Genomic DNA, 17,197 nt, shown 5'->3' on the forward strand with positions numbered 1-17,197 from the left:
CCATTGCATTCAGATTTGTTAAGATTTAAGTTGAGGGAGAACTCATTGCGTCAATGTGGCTGAAGGCTGCAGTCTTGGAGCATATAAACCTAACATCCAGAGGACCTGAAGGAGGAGCTATCCCTGAATAGTCTTGCGGGAGCCACACTTGTACATCAAACTGTCTGAGTAATGAGGCATATGAATATAATAACATTCTTTGCTGTCAGTTAAAACTCTGGCGATTCCTTGACTTCATTGCCTACAGAGCTGAAGGCTCTTGTTGCTATCTTAGCCTTTAGATCATTCCAGATTGCTTGTAATAAGCCACATTTTCAGCCACAAGGTTACAGTGGTGGATCATAGTTAAGTTACTGAGCTAGTTCGACTAAAACTCCGTTAACTTGGGTGGTGTCGAACTAGCAGATTTTTGAACTATTGGATGCCATTCTGTTAATACACCAACGTACTTAATTGACTTTTTTAAATGTTATCCTGCAGAATAAAATATTTTCCAGTGAAAATATTAAAAGGCATGTGGGAAAGGGAACCAGGTAAGTTTTAAGGGTGTTTGGCAAACAAAACCAGATGAGTTTAAAGTGAGCAGGGGAACCAGGGCCCTGGTGAGTGGAAGGAAGTGTGGGAATCTGCACCCAGAGAGCCAAATGCCAAACCATCAGAATTTCCAGATAATCACATAGCAGATTATCGAGAGTTTTACTGTAATAAGATGCCTGTACTAGCAAAGAATAAAACTGGAAAGAACACCTGGCATAGACCTAGACCACAGATTCAGACATGGCAAAGTCTTCTTCACAAGCATCTGGTGACTGTTGTTTAAATTGGGAGAATTGTCCCACAGACTTGTTAATCAACAATCTCACTCAATAATATTCACAGAATCATTCCTAACAGTTGTTGTGCTGTTCTCTCCATCACTAACTCTGGGTGCTTTCTGATATTGAACAGAACAGATCAATCAAAGGTGAAGGCACAGTCGTACGTAGGCAGGAAGAAGTAGCTCTGGAAGTACTCAGCATTTTCTTCAGACCCTTACCCCAACCTCAAAGTTTCATGGCATCAGGTGAAACATAAGCAAAGAAACCTCCTCCTCATGCCCTCCTTCAGCTGATAAATCAGTGTTCCTGATAGTGAAATAGTGAACAATACTTGGAAGAAGCATGGAAAGTAGGGGACCTTTATGTCCTTCACCAAGAGTGGCTTAGTAGCAATAGTACTTACCAAGACATTTGAGTTCTGAAAGAATATAGTTGCCACACTGGGTCTGCAGCAGGTAGTGAGTGAACTAACACAAGAGAGAAACTAACATGACCTCATCCTCATCAAACTAACCGCAGTGGTAGAAGTGACACTACACACTCCTTGTGGAGATAAATTTCTGTCTACACTGAAAACGTCCTGTCCTGTGTAACACTACAGTTGTGCTAAATGGGTCAGACTCTGAGCAAATCTGAAAACTCAAAGCTGAGCATCGATAAGATGATGTGGGCCATCAACATTGGCAGAAATTTACACAATTACAATCTGTAACCTCATGTTCTGACTATATGGAGTCATATAGCGCAGAGACGGGCCCTTTGGCCCACCATGTCCACACCATCAAGTACCTGTCTGTATTAATCCCAGCATTTACCAGCACTTAGTCTTTATCCATCTATGCCTTGGTGATTCATGTATTCTAAAGTTACTATCAGCCCAGGAGATCAACAGTAGTTCTAATGAAGAGTGCAGAATGGTATGCTGGGAGCAGCATTAGCATACCTAAAAATAATGAGGTGCCAACTAGTGAAGCTCCAACCCTGGACTTTGTACTTGCTATATGGCATGCAATAGACAGCTAACTGATCTCACAACCATTGATCAGATTGAAGCTGTACAGTCCTATCACATCTAGTTGTGAATGGTGGTGAATGGCTAATGGGAGGAGGAGGCTCCAACCATATCTCAATCCTGAAGATGCGGAGTCGAGCAATTGCATGCTAGAGACAAGACTAAGTCATTCTCAAGCTGAGTGGATGATCCATCTAGGCATTCTCCAAGATTTCCAACAATTATCAGCTCATTTGATTTGTACCATGTTGATAGCTAGAAATGGCAGAGAATGCTGAATGCAACAAAGGCTACAGGACCAGACTACCTCCTAACTGTAGTACTGAAGAAACAGTTGTGCTTCTAACGATGTGAAAAAATTCTGTTCACGAAAGGAAAGACAAATCTCATCAAAAAATTGCAGATTCTGGAAGTCTGAAATAAAATCAGAAACAGTAGCTCGGGCAATATTTGTGAGAAAGAGGAATGGAGTTAATGTTTCAGGTTGAAAACCTTTTTTCATAGATGCTGCCTGACCTATGTGGTTCTAACATTTTCTGTTTTTATTCCATTCCGGCTAATTACAGCCCAGTTGGTTGATTTTCAATCATCAACAAACTAACGGAAGGTATTATATGTAATGCTCTCTAGCAGCAGTTATTTGCCAATAACCTTCTCAATAAGCCAGGACCACTCACCCCCAGATCTCCTTATGTTCCTAAAATGACCAAAGAGCTGATTTCCAAAGATGAGGTGAGACTGACTGTCTTTGACAGCATTTGACTGAGTGTAGTATTAAGGAGCCTTGGTAAAACTGAAGTCAGTGGGTCTTAAGGGGAAAAACACTCCAAGAATCTCATGGTCAAAGCATGCAACCAGGAAGCTTGCAGTTATGCACTTATCCTGAGGCGGTTCACTGTTCCTGCAGATTTTAAGTAATGCTGTCAGAAGAATGGCCATAGGACAAAAAGGACTATCCTTTCTTTGTTTCTTCACTTCAGTCAGCACTTCTGATTGTGCTGGAGAGCTTAATTATAACCACAGTTGTTGGATGTAATGAAGCCTTGTGGAGATGTGGTAGAGTTGTGGAACTAGCTGTAAGCAGTATTCAGGTGGAACCTGATCTCAAGTTTTCAGATGACAGCACCAAGGAATAGCTTATAAAGAAGACCAAGAAGGAGATTTGTGGAAATTCCAGAGATAATGGTCTAAGGGCAGGAAGAAGCACCTATTGCTTCTTCACCTTGACCATTGTGAATCTTTGAAATTCTCTACCCAAGAGGTCATAGATAATATACAAGTCAGAGAAAATTAGATTTTTGGATATTAAGCAAACCAATGGATATGTGATGTATGTAGGAAAATGGCATTGAGGTAAAAGATAAGCCATGATGTTATTGAATGTCAGTGCAGTCATGAGGGTGTACTCCTGCCATTTCTCTTGTTGTTATTATATACAACGAAAGCTGAAACAAGTTGGGGAAAGGCAACAGAATTGACCGTGGAGGCATATGAGGAAGATTGTGAATTGACCATGTCAATAGCTGTGGAGATGATAGGGATGAAGAGGTGAGAGGAAGGGATGAAGCAAGAGCTAGCAAGCAATAGGTGGATCCAAGTGAGGAGGGGTGATAGGCAGACAGAGGAGGAAGACTAGAAATAGCAATAGAGGCTGGGAGGTGATAGGTGGAGGCAACAAAGGGCTGCAGATCTACCCCTTCCCCTTACTACTTTATACTGGCTCTCTCCCCTCGATCTTTCAAGTCAGATGAAGGGTCTTGATCAGAAACATCATTTCCCTCCACAGATGCTGCCTGACCCACTGAGTTCCTTCAGCATTTTGTTTGTTGCTCCAGATTCCAGCATCTTCAGTCTTTTGTGTCTCCAGTATTGTCTTCCTTTCTAAAATGAGGAACTCAAAATTGTTATAATAACAGGAACATGTTTCAGAATTGAATAAATCAACTTTAAATCTTGCATTTCTAAAAATTAATTTACCAAATGTGAGCATTGCTGGTAAGGCTAGTATTTATTGCTCTTGAAAAGATGGCAGACAATTGCCATCTTTAACTGTTTTACTGAAGGTACGCCGGCAGTTCTGTTGGGTAGAGAGTTTTAGGGTTTAAGCCTTGTAATGATGAAGAAATAGCACTATATTTCAGGATGGGGTGTTTCCTTGGAGCTCCCACTTCTGCTTTTCTATACAATAGAAGTCATGGATTTGTGAGATACTGCCCAAGTAACCTAGGAGAATAACTGGAATGCATTTTTGTAGATGATGCAGCCTTAGCGCAATGGTGCGGGAAGGAGTCAATGTTTAAGGATAGATGGGATGTCAATCAAGCAAGCTGCTTTGTTCTGGATAGTTTTGTGTTGCTGGAGCTGCGCTCATCTGGGCAAGTGGTGATTGTTCCATCAGGCTCCTGACTTGTGTTATGTCGATGATGGAAAGGCTCTGAGGAGTTGGAAGTCGAATCACTTGCCACAGGATAATGAATTTTTGTCCTGTCCTTTAGTCATAGTAATTATGTCACTGAACTAGTTAACCTTTTTGTTAATACTAATCCTCAGGATGTTGATGGTTCAAAACTAAATGATGGGATTGCTTTTGAATGTCAAGGTAGATGGTTAGACTCTCATATAGAAGATGGTCATTGCCTGGAACTCCTGTTATTTGCCACTGCTCAGCCCATTCCTGAATATTGTCAAAGTCTTACTTCATGCAGGCTTTGTTTTCTGAGGAGTTGAGGATGGAATTAGACATTGTGATAATCAATCATTATTAAACTTCCCCTTTTATGATCCTTCTGAAAAGAAGGTCGATAATCAGCTGGAAATTGTTGGGCTGGGCCACAGCCTGAGGAGTTCCTATTGTGCTGTCCTGGGACTGAGAGGAATGACTGCCAAATATCACAATCATATCTTGCATAAAGTAAGATGATTTCAGCCAGTAGTGAGTTTTCCTTCTGATCCTCACTGACCTCAGACTGTCAAGTTCCTTGATGCCACATCCAGTTAAATGCTGCCTTGGTGTAAATGGCAATCACTATTGCCTCACCTCTTGAATTTGTTGAAGTTTGACTAATCAGATCTGGAGCTGAGTAATCCTGGTAATTATCAAAACTGAACAGCTGTGAGCACTTATTGATAAGTGGGTGGAAACTGAGATGGGTTATCCACTTGGCACTTTTCACTGAAGATGCTTTCAAAATTTTCAGCTTTGTCTTTGCTTGAGGAACCTAGCAGTTGAGTGCCGATGAAGGTTGAGATGTTCTTGGAACTGTCCAGTCCTGTTAGCTGCTTTAACTGTTCACCATTCACTACAGTATGTGTTATTAGTATAATTCTCCTTGAATTTTTTATATAAATCACTTTTCACACAAATGCATATTGCTGTAAGTTTGCAGAATAAGATATTTATAGGTCAAATCGCAGAATAAAGGGTTTTAGGTCAAATAGGCTGTACTGATAGCAATTTATTGAATTAAGGTGCATCTTAAGAATTGTTAATTAGTGACTTGAAATATGTAAAATACAAACCATCATTTTGTATCTGTAAGCTTTCCTCTAACACCCTCTACAGGACAGCTAGTGGGTGGATCACATAAGCCACTGCAGTGGAATTCTTCACCTAGTAACTCTGCATGCTTATTTTGCAAGCTGATTGCAATAAATACGTATGTACTGCATGTATTTTCTGAATTAGAAGGCTAGCTGAGATGCAAAACTGAATTTTAATAAGAATGTCAGATTCTGCAGTATTATGTTTTATGTTGTAGCTTGCTAGGGAATTGTTGTCATGCCAATCTCTTTGAAACTGAGCTCTGTATTAAGCCACCTTTCAAATTTGCCTTGCAGAATGAATCCGATTTGTTTTCAAATGTTGTGAACTAAAGAATTACGTAGCTATAGTTTTCATAATGCACTGTAAAAGGTTTGCAGTGGGATTGTTCTCTGGAGCTTTTAAGGAAACTCACTGATTTTTTTTGAATGAGTTCTGCAAGTTGCAGCCAAATGCTGCAGTGCAGAGGCAGGAGCATTCTTAGCAGCCATAATATTGTCAGAGAGAAACTGATGCAGTAAGATTTTTATTCTTTCTAAGTTGAAGGATATCTTATAATGCCTTTAGATTCTTAGTTCTTAGGATTTACAGGCCTTGAAAGAATTCAGTAGATCAGTAGATTTGGATTTAAAATAAGATGCATTGTATAAGTGGACTGCAAAGCAGTGCTGTTTCTCGTCTCAACTGCTTGATTTGGTGGAGTGAGGAGGAAATTGATCGTTTTTCTTCATTAGACACTTCAACATTTCATTTAGCTTTTTCTTTACCCTTTCTGCATTAGAGGTAGAATGAATATTTTATTCAAATAAAGATAATCTGCCTCTTGCAAGGGCAGATTCATGACAATTGGTTTCAAATTAACAGTTTAATGATATGGGAGTCAAATATCTTAAGTGAGGTTTCTTGTTTCTGAAGTGTCCTTTTTTTCTTAAATGTTCTAATTCATGTTTATGATAAAAGGCACTGTGGGCCACATGCAGAGCTCTGGGACAGGTACAGGAATAGATCATGCAGGCCCTCGAGTTGTTTTGATATTCATTCATACCTATCTCTTGATTTTAACCAGCTGATTTGGTTCTGCATCATTGTATTACATGTCAAGCAAAAAAAAAGATCAATCTAAGATTTAAGATTGTTATTTGAACTAACATCTTTTGTACTTTAAAAGGTGTTCCACATTTCTGTCACCCTCTGTAAATGTGAATAGTTAGATTGGTAGATCCTACTATGTATTACTGATGAGCTCTTCCTTGTCAGTGTGCTTACTTGTGGAGGCTGCTGGGCACGTGTGGTGATACTAAGGTTCAGTACACCATTGACATCTCTTTTGATGTTTTCGACAGGAATATATGATTCATGAATGTCAACTTGCAGGAATAAGCCTTACCAAAAGAGTGAAAGTTGGCTTCTGTGATGATTTTTCTAGGGTGCTGCCAAGAAATTCAGAAATGATGATCCCTCTTGATTCTTTCAAAATCATGTATTTTCTCCTGTGAAACCCAACTATCCCAAACTTTGCTCCAGATGTCCATCTGTAATGGCACAATATCTCATCAGCATCTTTGGGAGGTCAAATAGGGTAGAACATACACAATGAATGGTAGGGTCTTGGGGAGTATTGAGGTACAGAGGGTCCTCTGTGCATAAGTTGAAGGATCCCTGTAGGTGGCAGCACAGGTTGATGGGGTAGTAAAGAAGGCATATGGGATGCTGGCCTTCATTAGCCAGGCCATAGAATATGAGAACAGGGAAGTTATGTTACAGCTTTATAAAACATTGGTGAGGCAACATTTGGACTATTGTGTGCAGTTTAGGTCACACAGTATAGAAAGGACATGATTTCTCTGGAGAGAGTGCAGAGGATATTGCTTGGGATGGAGTGTTTCAGTTAGGAGGAGAGACTGATTAGGCTGGTTTGTATTCCTTGGAGCGGAGAATGGTGGTAGAGGTGTACAAAATTATGAAGGACATAAATAGGATAGACAGCAGTAAACTTTTCCCATAGCAGAGGTGTCTATAAACAGAGGGGGCAAAATAAGGAGTAAGAGGTTTGGAGGGAATATAAGGAGGAACTTTTTCCACCAGAGGGTGGTTGGAGTTTGGAATGCACTGCTTGCCACCAATATTTAATGCAATATTTGCAACATTTAATGGCATAATAGTGAAGCTAGTAGACCCACTGCCTCACAGTGCCAAAAACCTGTGTTGAATTTTGACCTCTGGTTCTGTCTGTGTGGAGTTTGCATGTTCTCTTTGTAACCACACATCAAGTTTCCTACAGGTGTTCCAGCTTCCACCCACATTATGCAAACTTCCATGTTGTAGGTTTGTTGGCCACTGTAAATTGCCCTTGTGTGTGGATGTGTGTTAGAATCAGGGGTAGGGGGATTTGTTGAGAATGCGGGGGGAATAAAACATGGGATTAATGTAGCATTAATGTAAATAGATTACATTACCATCCTCAGGCCTTTGGATGGTAATGTAATCCATTTACATTAATCCCATGCAGTGGTGATGTTTAGTGTGGACAGTGGACTGAAAGACCTATTTCTGTGCTATCTGTCCCTTTGTCTCTAAATATGTAGATGAACACTTGAATCACCGAGGCATAGAAGGCTATGGACCAGGTGGTGGTCATTGGGATTGGGAAAGATGAGTATTGAATGGTCAGTTGGACAGGGTGGGCTGAAGGGACTGTTTTTGTGCTGTATGATTCTGTCACTCATTCTGAAGACCTGTGGTGTGTGTGTGTTTCTATCTCCTAGCCACTTAAGTACAAATCTGTCAAAAAGTAGCCCCAAGGTGGCTCTTAGGTGGCAGTTCTTTGCAGCAGATAATGAATGATACTTTAACTCGAGTCCATTTAGTTACCCAAACTCTTGATTCCATTGAGTCCCCAAAATTTACTGCTTTCAACATAGTATATGCTCACTGACTGAATATCTACAACCCTCTGGTTTAAAAGGTAAAAGTAACATAAAATTCCATCTTCTCAGTTTACTTTGTGTAGATCAGAGAACAAAACTGCTGAACTTCTGGTCTATGTGAATCATGTACTCACTGCCTTAACTATGTGAGTCAATGGATGCCCTATCCTAGTAATTCCAGCTCTGACTATACATCCAAGCTGCATATCATTTATGTGGTAACACTGTAGAATTGCGCCATAATATGTGAAAATACTTCCTGATTAATGATTTCATAATGTTTTAAAGGTTGCATTTCCCAGAGTTATTATTTGCAGCTTACAGATGTATGTAATGCAATTTTGGTTGAATATATTCTTGCCCTGGTATATCAAGCATGTAGAAGTTAAGGACATTGACTTATTAATGATATGGATAAAGGGAAAAGTACATGTCAGTCACTTTGGTTGGTCTGGAGCCAAAGTAGGCAAGGACAGCAGATTTTCTTCCATGAAGTACCTTTGCTGTGTGATGGATTTATATTGCAATGAGGTTTTTTGCTAGTCATTCAAAGACTAGCTTTTAAAATTCAGAGGAGAGAAGTAAGTAACCATAGATTGGTTGATTGCATTCTGTATCAGCTATATTGAAAATATTTATTTTCTGACCTATAGTCTTATATCTTGAATGCAAAATTTATGTAACTGAGATGATGTTGTGTTATAGTATTTTCAATGTGACATACAGTACCTCCCTCTTTTATTAATGTCTTGGCATTGGTGACCTATAGTTTTATGTTTTTGTTGCTGCAATAACTTTATCTCTTTACTTCACTTTTTTGTAGGTTATCTCAAATAGGTCCAAATTACAATTTTTGCCAAATACTCATTTTGTTGTAATGGTTCAGGAAAAACAAAATACATTTTTGACTGTCTGCCCCCACCAGACTTGCAATCTTATTTTGATTCTGAAATGGAGAAACGTTTTGTTTAATTTTGGCTCTCCATTTCTTTACTATTTTCACATTTGATCTCCAAAGTTTTATACTGTATTACTTAGAAACTATGTAAATTAATCAGTACAGTTTGCGTGCTGTACACTTTGCAGCTTTTCACAAAGGATTCTGTTCAGTATTTTATTGAAATAGTATTGCTAAATACTGCTAGCAATACTATTTCAATATACAGCTCTGTTTTTAACCACTATTTTTAACTGAAAAATGTTAAATTTTGTGCACATTTGAAATTGTAAACATCATTTATTTAAATTCTTATCAGTCTTTTCCATTGATTTAAAAAAAACTGTTTCTCCTTCTATCCCTCCATCCCTGCTGCAAAGGAATTTGACTTTAATAAGACAGATTCCATTCTGGGTTCACAATGCTCACTCTGTACAATTCCCAATGGGCGTTGATAGGCAGTATGTGTCATACCCTAAAGTGCACAATATTGCCAAAGTAAGTCTAACTTTATTTCTACTTGCATTCTTTTGAAGAAAGGAATGGATGAATAGTGATCATAACCTGTTGTCATCCCAATTGAGTTGTGCTTCCTTATCACAGATATTGAATAGAAAACCTTTCTAGTGTGTATGCTGATCTCACTAAATTAAAACTAAGTCTCCAGAAAAATACCATCTTTTTAAGTGCTATGCTGTGAATATGATATTCCTGCCAACTCTGGAACTCTGCAGTTTTTGATAATTTGTGCTATTGTATTTGGATGAAAAAGAAAGCGCACAAGTTCCTGGCACTTTGTTTCAACTGTACTTATAACAAATCGCTTCTTTCACCATGGGAAACACTTTTTAGCATGTGGAGCAGATAAACTTACTTCCTACAGCTGACAGATTACCGCATACGTGTGTTATTTTTCTGGCTCACTCAATGCTACATTTCCTCTTCCCATTTTGTTTCATTTATTTCCCACCCACCAATCTTGATTAAAAAAAATTGTGATCAGTTTGCTTTGTGCAAAGCCGCCAGAAATTAACTATTAGTCCACAAAGATTTTTATAGGCTCGCAAATCTGCACTAGCTTCAATTGTGACCTGATAGGCCACAGATAAAGTACTCAAATATGAGATTAGGTTGAGTAGCTCTTCTTTGACTGGTACAGATATGATGTCCTTCTTTGATGTAAATTTTCTTTGAATTTGCTTGGTAAGATTTAATGGGAGTGTTGGAAAGACCAAGAAGCCCCACCTTGATTCCTGGTCAAAACTGAACAACTGAGCCTAGTTTGTTTCAGGGTGGGGAGCCAATTAACAACCCCTATCCTAATTGCTTTTCAGTGACTCTTGGTGGAAATCTACTAAGTACAGGATAGGTTTGAGTTTGAGACTATCTGTACCACAGCTGCCAGATAATCTGGGACATTGCCAGTTGGTCAAGACCATAATAAAAGGTGATAGTTTTGCTATGAAGTTTTTTACAACCTCAAATGGCTTTACAGTGGTACTGATTTCATTGTCCTAAACTATAGTTCAGATTGGTTTGTGAGTGTTATGATGTGTTTGTGAGTAATGCATGATTTGAGCACAGTCTTCCTCTTGAGTGCATGGCCCTCAGAATAAGGGAACATTGGTGAGATAGGGGCAACAGTAAGTGAAATTGGTAGGAGCAACTTAACGCTGGTGTCGCCTTGAAAGTGCAATGACACAGTTTGAAAGTGATGATGGCAGAGGCAGGTATTTAATTGGCAAGTATTTTCTGATATATTCCTACTTGATAAACTTAACTGTGAAGGTAAGGAATGGACTGACAGCGTAGCTGAGTGAAATGTGCATCCTTGTGGAGATTACGAGTGCCTCCAGTGTCCCAAAACACTCACATGCTGCAAGTAGCTGCAAATGCAGCAACTTGGACTCGGAGGTTTCAGAGCTGGAGTCACAGCCACAAGGTTGAAGACTTTGTGGATAACATGTTTAGAAAGGTTGCTAAATTGCAACTTAAGAGTATGCAGACAGAGAGGGAATGATGACCACCAGACAGACCAGGAGGATCAGAAGCCCCTGAGATTATCTCACTCAGCAAATAGAATTTCCCTTTTGAATACTGGTGGAGGACCACTATTCCTCATTAGAGTACAGACAGAAATGGGACCATGGTACCATAAATGGCTAAGCTGCACAGGAGGGGAAGAAGGAAAACAAATATCATGATGGGAGATTCAGTAGTTAGGGGGACAGATGGGCATTATTTTGGCCATAGATGTGACTCCAAGATAGTACATTACGCCACTGTTTAACATTCACTGTTTTCACTGAATGGTTGCAGAACATCCAAAAGGCGGTGGGTGGGTGGGCGGCGGGATGAAGAGCCAGAAGTAGTGGTCTATCTTAGTACCAATAGATCCTGCAAATAGATTACATGAAGCTGGGAAAGAGGTTAAAAAGCAGGACCTCAAAGGTTGTAATCTGAACATTACTGCCAGAGTCATGTGGTTGCAAACACAGAAATCGGAGGGTAGAGCAAATGAATACGTGGCTGAAGAGATGGTGCAGGAGAGAGGGCTTTAGATTTCTGAGAGTTTGGGGCTTATCATCCTGGATGTATTACATCTCAACAGGGCCAGTAAGGGGAATTTGCTTGATCTTTTGGGGAGGGTTTAAGCCAGGTTGCCGGGGGATAGAAATCTGAGAGGAGAGTTAGGAGGAAGAGAATCAAAGCTGGAAGTGAAAGTTAGAAATGTAGTAAACAAAATAACTAGGCAGTAGAAACAAAAACATGTAGCAAATGGAATAAAAAAATGTTAAGGCCATATTTAAAATCATTATGTCTAAATGCATGCTGCATCCACAGCCAGGTGGTTGAATTAACAGTACAAATAATACTGTGAGATCTAATTGCCTTATAGGAATATGGCTGTAGAATAAGCCAAGCTGAAAGCTAAATATTTCAAGGGATTGCACGTTTAGGAATAACAGGCCAGAAGGAAAAGGAGGTGGGGTTAGCATTGTTAATAAGAGATGATATCAGTACATAATTAGAAAGGACCTTGGCTCAGCATATCATTGAATGGAATTAGAATTGGTCTGAGTGGAACTGAGAAACAGCAATAGGGAGAAAACATTGGTGGAAGTTATTTATTGGCTTTTGATTATTGGTTGTGATGTGAAGCCTGAGGATTGGAAAAGTTTTAAAATTCAGAAAGGATGAACGAGCCATTGCTAAAGAATGGGAAAATAGAATGTAAAAGTATAAAGAACATCAAATTTGTATATATATTTAAAACACAGATAGATTTTTGTATAGTAGGGGAATTAAGGGTTATGGGGGAAAGGCAGGTAAGTGGATCTGAGTCCATGGCCAGATCAGTCATGATCTTATTGAATGGTGGAGCAGGCTCGACGGGTTGGATGGCCTACTCCTGCTCCTATTTCTTATGTTCTTAAATTTGACAGTAAGACCTTCTACAGATGTGTAGAAAGGATAAGACTTGAGTGCAAATCTGGGTCATTTACAGATGGGTTTGGGAGAATTTATAATGGGGAATAAGGAAATGGCAGAAGACTGAAATACAAAGTGTCCTCATGAAAGAAGATGCAAAAATCTTCCAGAAATAATAGGGAACTATGAAGCTAGTGAACATAAGAAATAATTATTAGTGTTGAATTAATGTTGGAAAAGTTAACAAGTCTGAACATCTACCATGTTGTTACCCACTTAGCATCCTTTTGAAACCTTTTTGTATCTTCATCATTGCACATATTCTCTAGTTTTGCATCATCATCAAAGTTGCATTTAGTCCCCTCAGCCAAATCAAAAGTTTAAAAAAAAATTGTGAATCGCTGGGCACCAATCATTGCGGTACCCCACTAGTCACAGCCTGCTAATCTGAGAAGGGTTCGCTTATTCCTGCTCTTTGTTTTTTAAACAGTTTTCAATCCATGTTAATATATTAGCCCCAATTCCATGTTCTCTAACCTTGTTCACCAACCTCTTGTGTGGGACCTTATTAAAAGCCTTCTGGAAATCCAAATATACTACAACTACTGATTCTTTTGCATCCTATTCTACAAGGTGCACCCTCAAAGAGTTACAGTAGTTTAGTCAAACACTATTTCCCTTTCGTAAATCCAGATCAGCAGATCTCTGGCTATTAAAGGAATTGAGAGATATGGAGATAGGGCAGGAAAATGGTGCTAGAGGTAGAACATCAACCATGGTCTAGTTGAATGGCAGAACAGACTCATGGGGCCCAATAACACAATTCTGCTCCTATTTCTTATGTTCTTATGAACAGAATTTTGATTTTTATTTTCATTTTATTGCCAATAATTTTAATTCTCTCTGCTTCATCCTCCTCCTCCATCTGCCACATCTTTCCTTCCGTCTTTGATTCATTTATCACTCAAATGCTAATTATATTTTTTGTGGCACTTGTTTTAATTAAATATTCCTTATATTAAAATTAATACTAATTTTTGGAACATTTGTGATTGGATTCCTTGGAGGAGAAAAATTAATTGATATTGTGTATTAGATTAGTTTGTACACTGGAATGCCACTGTCTCTATGGTTGGTCTGACATTTAACTATGCGCATGTTAAACTTCTGCCTAATCTCTGCAAATTTACCATGTTGGATTGATGCCATCATTATTACACTGGAATAATTTATTGAAATGTACTTTGTAATTAATTGCTTTGAATTGCATTGGGAATGTTGCAATTGATTTGAAACTATAAAGTGTTGTATTGAAATGAATACATTGGAAATTTAACATGAATACTTTAGTTGATGGTTTTCTCAGTTGAGGATAAATTGCAGTATCCAGGTCTTTATAGTCATTATGTACAAATGCAAATGCGTAGTACTTCATAAGATTTGTTTTCCTGTAAGGTCAAAATTATCTGTTTCAAAAACCTGCACAAAACATATGCTATAGAATTCTATATCCTTGAGTTGCAATATTTCATAAATTCTAAAACTAACTTAATTGTTTGGTGAAAATTAGAGGAATATAGATCAGGAAAATGACAAACTGATTTAACTACAGGTGAAATTGATTTAATCACAGGTCTTCTTCAACTGATTTAATCACAGGTCTTTACAAATCAAATTGATGTTGCCTAGGGAAATGGTTAAAGTGTAGTTACTATCCAGCATGTGTGTATGAAGCCAGTGAAAGGGTCAGACATATCTCTAATCCCCTATTGTGGTAAAATAGCAGACTGATGCAATCCAGTTTAAAACAAGCTTAAAACATTATCTATTGTCAATAGGAATTATAATGTTAAGATATAGTAAATTATCTCTGAATTCTGAAGGTGCTGCATCTGTGGATAAATCTGACAGCATATTGGAATAAGTCCAAAATAATGGACTTCAACCTAGAGATTCATCCCAAGTATTGAGAAGAGAAAGACACAAAGTTAAGGAAAATTAAAAATATAGAACAAAGAGCCAATGAATCCACATGACGACTTCGAATATTGCTGTCAAAAAGACTTCCTTTGAAATTAAGTGGAAAAAATGACAAAATAATGTTCACTAAGGGCTTTTTTCTCAAGATCCTTCAATTGCACAAATTCAAAAAGTTTCATGAAATATTTGCGGAAGGCAATGACTAGAAACAACAAACCAAATAGGCAACAATTATGTTAACTTGTAGTGGAATCCCATATCCGTGTCTCTTCTCCCTTTCCTTGTCCTCAGCCCCATTTCCTCCTTCAGAGAGATCATGACTTTTCTGCAAACTTTCTATGAGTTAACGTCTCATTCCTTATCCTTTGATGTATGATTGATGAAATTCAGTTGCTAGATTTAAAATTGACAGTTAACCAACCTTCAGCTGCTGTTTCTAGAAGTATTTTCCCCTTATTATCTTGATACCTTCAATACCTTGCTGTCTTGATCAAGAAGCACTTAGAGCAAATTTCAGGAGGTTGGTAAAAGAACATGACAAAAAGATTTTTTCACATAGGGAGTCATAATGATTTGAAATTTGCTATCAGATTTACGTTAGCATGGCTGCTGGGTCCATGTGGGAGGGAAGGTGATTGGCGTTTGGGGGATGGCTATTCTGAAGTGGGCAAGCTGCAATGGTTGAGTTTGCAGAAAGTGGCTTCACTCTAGAAGAGAGCAGGCAGCTGACGTCTGGAAAGTTGCAGGGAAGCAGGTTGTCTGCAGTGGAGGTAAAGTGGGGAAAATGAGAAAACAAGGGGAATGTCTTGCTAAAGTTTTGTTTGAGGTCAGGAAAAGATATAGTAGTGGATAATTGTTCCTTCCTGTGTTTGTATAAGATTTCACTCTCTCACAGTATAAGCATCCAGGCAAGCAGGATAAAATCTATACTTTCGCTGAACAAAATCCATACCTGAACTAAAATCAACTAACATTTTAGCTACTTTCACATCACTGCAAGAGTATCACTCAAGGTCAAATGATGATGATGATGCTTGTAATGATATCTTGAATCCCATAGTTAAATTACAAGATTATTTTCCCCATCTCTCAGCAGCCATCTCTAAGTGAAGGCAGACATTGAAGGCATTGGTGAATTTCATCGTCAATGTACTACTAGCAGTCTTTGGAGGAACATGTTTGAAGATCAAGACCTCACACCCCACAGAGAACTTGTGGTCTACTGGGCAGTGCTGATTCCTGTGCTCCTGTATGCTCATGAGACATGGCTACTTATAGCAGGCATCATAAAGCACTTGAAAGGCATCACCAACCCTGTCTCTGTTTAAAAAAAAATCTTCCATATCCTCTCCCACGCCAATATCCCCAGCAACGAGCATGTAGTTTTACTCTGTTGGCCTGCCACGTTGTCCACATGCCTGATACAAGACTCCTGTCATAGATATTCATGGCAAGAGAGTACTGCATGAACAAAGGAAGAGATTCCAGCATGTTCTCAAGTGCTCTGTGAAATAGTCTAATGAGCCCACCGGTTACTGGCCCATGATTGGGTCAGTGGAGTAGGCGCATTTAGGTTGGCACTGAGAACCTCAGTCAAGTGCACACGTGCATAATGTAAGTGGTGAAAAGGTAAGTGGTGGAAAGAGTTGCAAAATGCCGGTTGAAGGACGTGCCCAGCAGGAGAGGATATACTAATGGAGGGAGAATTTTCCAAAACTGGAACGGAGAGAGAACAAGTAATCTCTCCATTTTGTTCATGTTCTTAGTCTCTAACTATCCTCATTTCTTTGGTTTTATGAACAAAGGACCACAGTCTCCCTCCCCAACTGCCCCCATTAACCCAATCAACCAGATGATCTCATTTGCAACATTGCCAAGGCAACCCTGGCCTCAACCTGTATAGATGTTCCCTTTGTCCGATCCATCCCTCCCCCATTCTCTCTGCAGCTTGATGTTAACTTGTTTTTTCTCCTTTCCAGTTCTGACAAAGGGGCTTTGACCCGAAATGTCAACTCTGTTTCTCTTTGCACAGATACTCCCTGAGGTGCTGAGTGTTTCTAGCAATTTATGTTTTTATTTCATATTTCCAGCTTATGTAGTTCTTGTAACTCACATTATTCTTTGGAGTTGTTATTTTTAAAGCCCAATATTTTTGACTATCACTGTTAGTTTTGTGAAATTTTACCTCTGACTTAGGAGGCAAGCACTTAAAATTTGGATTATGCGGATTGAGGTAATTTTTGCCTGAGCTCACCCTTGCTGCCATTGTTTGAGAAGCTGGCCAAAGGAAATTATTTGACATGCTCTCAGCTGTCTAGTTAATTAATAAAATGGATGATCTAGGTAGGATTGCTGCTTTGAATTAAAGACTATGTGTTGTAATAATGTCTTGTTAAAATGCCTACATTTAAATTGCTGGTGAGATAACAGAATTTAAATTATTCACCTCATTACCTGTTTTACTGGTGGCACCTTTGGAAGGCTAATAAAAGGAGACTGCTTCTTTGTTGTCTTCACTGAATGTTACTGGGAATCGGATGCTATTCTTGA

At 38.9% G+C, this 17,197-nt stretch overlaps 1 protein-coding gene across 11 annotated transcripts in view; it reads left to right on the forward strand.

Annotated features, from left to right (window-relative positions):
• Positions 1-17,197, forward strand: part of kcnab2a (potassium voltage-gated channel subfamily A regulatory beta subunit 2a) — a 279,869-nt gene that overhangs the window by 123,172 nt on the left and 139,500 nt on the right. Inside the window, exon 1 of one of the 11 annotated variants that reach the window (XM_052039402.1) lies at positions 8,683-8,879. The exons of the other annotated variants lie outside the window; for them this stretch is intronic. The gene's annotated coding sequence lies outside the window, so the exon portion shown is untranslated. Of the gene's footprint in view, positions 1-8,682; positions 8,880-17,197 lie in introns of those variants that run through there. 11 annotated transcript variants of the gene reach the window in all.

This window comes from Pristis pectinata, chromosome 26 (assembly GCF_009764475.1).
Source record: "Pristis pectinata isolate sPriPec2 chromosome 26, sPriPec2.1.pri, whole genome shotgun sequence".
In the NCBI taxonomy this organism is placed as follows: Eukaryota; Metazoa; Chordata; class Chondrichthyes; order Rhinopristiformes; family Pristidae; genus Pristis; species Pristis pectinata.